Below are 4,965 nucleotides of genomic sequence, written 5' to 3' on the forward strand. Positions count from 1 at the left end.
GGCGTGGAGGGTCGGGGGCATTTCTAAGAGAGAGGTTGTGGGCTCGGTTGGTATTTTATTTCGAAGAAGGATTTCGAGGTGGAACGCTTCGACCTACCTCCTTTGCGTGGAGGTGGCCGTAGGGGAAAATTGTTCATCGTTCGGTCGGTAAAGCTGTGGGAAATCCCCTAGGTTGCCTGTATGTAGGGTGCGCGGGGTGCGGGGCTACCCGATCCCTCCTCCTGTTCGGATATGTGTCCTTGTATTGTCTAGTGACCCTCTTGATTTGCATTTGCTTCCTTCCTTTGCCTTCGCATCGTGGTTTGCCGCAGCGGTCAAGTGATCGAGTTTCGCCCCCTGCTGCGCTTGTGGGTGCCTAGGTGGCCTCGGTGCATGGCGTGGAGGGTCCGGGGGGCATTTCTAAGAGAGAGGTTGTGGGCTCAGTTGGTCTTTTATTTGGAAGAAGGATTTCGAGGTGGAACGCTTTGACCTCCCTCCTTTGCGTGGAGGTGGCCGTAGGGGAAAATTATTCATCGTCCGGTCGGTAAAGCTGTGGGAAATCCCCTAGGTTGCCTGTACGTAGGGTGCACGGGGTGCGGGGCTGCCCGATCCCTCCTCCTGTTCGTATATGTGTCCTTGTATTGTCTAGCGACCCTCTTGATTTGCATTTGCTTCCTTCCTTTGCCTTCGCATCGTGGTTTGCCGCAGCGGTCAAGTGATCGCGTTTCACCCCCTGATGCACTTGTGGGTGCCTAGGTGGCCTCGGTGCGTGGCGTGGAGGGTCGGGGGGCATTTCTAAGAGAGAGGTTGTGGGCTCGGTTGGTCTTTTATTTGGAAGAAGGATTTCGAGGTGGAACGCTTCGACCTCCCTCCTTTGCGTGGAGGTGGCCGTAGGGGAAAATTGTTCATCGTCCAGTCGGTAAAGCTGTGGGAAATCCCCTAGGTTGCCTGTACGTAGGGTGCGCGGGGTGCGGGGCTGCCCGATCCCTCCTCCTGTTCGGATATGTTTCCTTGTATTGTCTAGCGACCCTCTTGATTTGCATTTACTTCCTTCCTTTGCCTTCGCATCGTGGTTTGCCGCAGAGGTCAAGTGATCGAGTTTCGCCCCCTGCTGCGCTTGTGGGTGCCTAGGTGGCCTCGGTGTGTGGCGTGGAGGGTCGATGGTCATTTCTAAGAGAGAGGTTGTGGGCTCGGTTGGTCTTTTATTTGGAAGAAGGATTTTGAGGTGGAACGCTTCGACCTCCCTCCTTTGCGTGGAGGTGGCCGTAGGGGAAAATTATTCATCGTCCGGTCGGTAAAGCTGTGGGGAATCCCCTAGGTTGCTTGTACGTAGGGTGCGCGGGGTGCGGGGCTGCCCGATCCCTCCTCCTGTTCGGATATGTGTCCTTGTATTGTCTAGCGACCCTCTTGATTTGCATTTGCTTCCTTCCTTTGCCTTCGCATCGTGGTTTGCCGCAGCGGTCAAGTGATCGAGTTTCGCCCCCTGCTGCGCTTGTGGGTGCCTAGGTGGCCTCGGTGCGTGGCGTGGAGGGTCGGGGGTCATTTCTAAGAGAGAGGTTGTGGGCTCAACTGATATTTTATTTGGAAGAAGGATTTCGAGGTGGAACGCTTCGACCTCCCTCCTTTGGGTGGAGGTGGCCGTAGGGGAAAATTGTTCATCGTCCGGTCGGTAAAGCTGTGGGAAATCCCCTAGGTTGCCTGTACGTAGGGTGCGGGGCTGCCCGATCCCTCCTCCTGTTTGGATATGTGTCCTTGTATTGTCTAGCGACCCTCTTGATTTGCATTTACTTCCTTCCTTTGCCTTCGCATCGTGGTTTTCCGCAGCGGTCAAGTGATCGAGTTTCGCCCCCTGCTGCGCTTGTGGGTGCCTAGGTGGCCTCGGTGCGTGGCGTGGAGGGTCGGGGGGCATTTCTAAGAGAGAGGTTATGGGCTCGGTTGGTCTTGTTGTTTTGCTTCTTTCCATTTCCTTTGCATTTCGGGTGGACTCCTAGGTGGCATCGGTGCGGGGCGGGGAGTGGCCTTGGTGTGTTGTGGCTCGGCAGGTTTTCCCATTTGTTTGCCATGTCCTTGGCATGTTGCGTGTGCTTCCTTTTTGGGATGCAAGAGGTGCAAGGCATAAAATTTTTACATGATATTTTGACCTCTCTTTGACTTGATGGTGTTCAGGTTGGCTCTCGGTAAGAGAGCGCCCGGAATGCCCTTTGAAGTGGGAGGGTGCTACCTGGTTGATCCTGCCAGTAGTCATATGCTTGTCTAAAAGATTAAGCCATGCATGTCTAAGTATGAACTAATTCAGACTGTGAAACTGCGGATGGCTCATTAAATCAGTTATAGTTTTTTTGATGGTACCATACTACTCTGGTAACCGTAGTAATTCTAGCGCTAATACGTGCACCAAGTCCCGACTCTTTGGAAGGGATGCATTTTTTAGATAAAAGGCCGGCGCGGGCTTGCCCGCTTCTTCGGTGAATCATGATAACTCGACGGATCACACAGCCCTTGTGCTGGCGATGCTTCATTCAAATTTCTGCCCTATCAACTTTCGATGGTAGGATAGAGGCCTACCATGGTGGTGACGGGTGACGGAGAATTAGGGTTCGATTCCGGAGAGGGAGCCTGAGAAACGGCTACCACATCCAAGAAAGGCAGCAGGCGCGCAAATTACCCAATCCTGACATGGGAGGTAGTGACAATAAATAACAATACTGGGCTCATCGAGTCTGGTAATTGGAATGAGTACAATCTAAATCCCTTAACGAGGATCGATTGGAGGGCAATTCTGGTGCCAGAAGCCGCGGTAATTCCAGCTCCAATAGCGTATATTTAAGTTGTTGCAGTTAAAAAGCTCGTAGTTGGATCTTGGGTCGTAAGGGTCGGTCCGCCTACTCGGTGTGCACCTGCCCTTCCGTCCCTTTTGTCGGCGGCGTGCTCCTGGCCTTAATTGGCTGGGTTGCGGTTCCGGCGCTGTTACTTTGAAAAAATTAGAGTGCTCAAAGCAAGCTTATGCTCTAAATACCTTAGCATGCAATAACGTGATAGGAGTCTGGTCCTATTGTGTTGGCCTTCGGGACCGGAGTAATGATTAATAGGGACTGTCGGGGGCATTCGTATTTCATTGTCAGAGGTGAAATTCTTTGATTTATGAAAGACGGACCACTGCGAAAGCATTTGCCAAGGATGTTTTCATTAATCAAGAATGAAAGTTGGGGGCTCGAAGATGATTAGATACCGTCCAGCGTTGAGTGTCGGCCCGTGACAACTCCTCTTTGGAGTTTGATTCTTTGACCCCCGTTGACTCTCTCGCTGGAAAGGTTGTCGGGTGTCTTGTACATGGAGGGGCGCAATAGCGGGGTGGGTTTGTGTTATGGGCAGCAGTCTGTTTGTCGTTTGAAGCCTTGTGTTGTTGGGTTGGGGGGCTATTTGCCTCTTAGTGACGTGCTCCAGACACTGGTCTCATCGGGGCCCTCGTCTTTTCTATTGGTCAATTTTTGGGTTGTGATTTATTTGCTTGGTTGTTTGCTATGTTGTAGGGCTGGAAAGGGTGTTGTGATGAATGCATGTGGGAGGGTGTGAAGAGGTGGGACGCTTTTTTGATTGGGTGCCTTGTTTGATTTCTTTTTGGTTAGCGGACATCTTGCTTGGTGTGCTGTTGAGCTTCTCTCTTTTCTTGGGATCTTCGTTTCTTTGGTGTTGTTTTATTCCATTATTCCTTTTGCCCCTAGCCTTACATAGGAGAGGTGGGATTGTTGTGGATTGGTGTTCGGGAAGGACGAAAAGCAGTACGAGTTCCCAGGGTGGCCACCCTAGTCCTTCTCGATCGTCGTCCCCTGCAGTTCCCCCCTTTTTCCGAAGGCGCGGGGCTTGGGAAGCTTGTTCTCTATTTGAGCCTCCCCTTGTGAGCCAATAGCCACGTTTGATATCTCTTGCTTTCTTCTTGTTTTCTTCCCTTCTTGCTTTTGGCCCCTTAGCTTTATGGAGAAAAGGTGGGATTGTTGTGGATTGGTGTTCAGGAAGGACGAAAAGCAGTGCGAGTTCTGAGGGTGGCCACCCTAGTCCTTCTCGATCGCCGTCCCCTGCAGTTCCCCCCCTTTTTGTTAAGGCACGGGGGTGGGGAAGCTTGTTCCTTGTTTGAGCCTCCCCCTGTGAGCCGGTGGACGCGTTTGATATCTCTCTCTCTTTCTTTCATGTTGTTTTCTTCCCTTCTTTCGGCCCCTAGCTTTACGGAGAAAAGGTGGGATTGTTGTGGATTGGTGTTCGGGAAGGACGAAAAGCAGTGAGAGTTCCCAGGGTGGCCACCCTAGTCCTTCTCGATCGTCGTCCCCTGCAGTTCCCCCCTTTTTGCGAAGGCACGGGGTTGGGGAAGCTTGTTCTCTGTTTGAAGCCTCCTCCCCTTGTGAGCCGGTAGCCACGGTTGATATATATTCCTTTCTCTCTTGTTGTTCTCTTCCCTTCTTCCTCGTGGCCCCTAGCTTTACGGAGAAAAGGTGGGATTGTTGTGGATTGGTGTTCCGGAAGGACGAAACGCAGTGCGAGCTCCCGGGGTGGCCACCCTCGTCCTTCTCGATCATCGTCCCCTTCAATTCCCCCCTTTTGCCGAAGGCACGGGGCTTGGGAGGCTTGTGCTTTGTTTGTGCTTTGTTTTCTACCCTGTTCTCTTCCTTTCGGTCCCTAGCTCTACGGAGAAAAGGGGGAATTGTTGTGGGCTGGTGTCGGGGAAGGGCTAAAAGCAGCGCGAGCTCCCGGGGTGGCCACCCTAGTCCTTCTCGATCGCTGTCCCACACATTTCCCCCCTTTTTGCGAGGGCGTGGGGCTGGGGGGAGATTGTCCTCTGTTCGAGCCTCCCCCGTGAGGGGGTTAGACACCTTTGTCTCTCTTTCTCTCGTGCGTTTTCCCTCCTTTTGCCCCTTGGCCTTACATTTGTTGTGGGGGGGTGCCCCCCCTATTCAGTTTTGTGGCCGATTTTTCGGTAGTACGTGGAAATGACTC

General features: G+C 52.6%; 1 non-coding gene and 1 pseudogene across 1 annotated transcript in view; both read left to right on the top strand.

The window, feature by feature from the left end:
- Nucleotides 1-2,197: 2,197 nt before the first annotated feature.
- Nucleotides 2,198-3,262, top strand: LOC149265772 (18S ribosomal RNA; annotated as a pseudogene).
- Nucleotides 3,263-4,960: 1,698 nt separating this feature from the next.
- The window catches only part of LOC149265773 (5.8S ribosomal RNA), a 154-nt gene continuing 149 nt past the window's right edge, over nt 4,961-4,965 (top strand). Inside the window, exon 1 of the ribosomal RNA XR_016261302.1 lies at nt 4,961-4,965. This exon is cut by the window's right edge and continues 149 nt beyond it. This is a non-coding gene — a ribosomal RNA (5.8S ribosomal RNA).

Source organism: Pinus tabuliformis, chromosome 6, assembly GCF_031772625.1.
Source record: "Pinus tabuliformis cultivar Carrire ecotype Pingquan chromosome 6, CPIR1, whole genome shotgun sequence".
In the NCBI taxonomy this organism is placed as follows: domain Eukaryota; kingdom Viridiplantae; phylum Streptophyta; class Pinopsida; order Pinales; family Pinaceae; genus Pinus; species Pinus tabuliformis.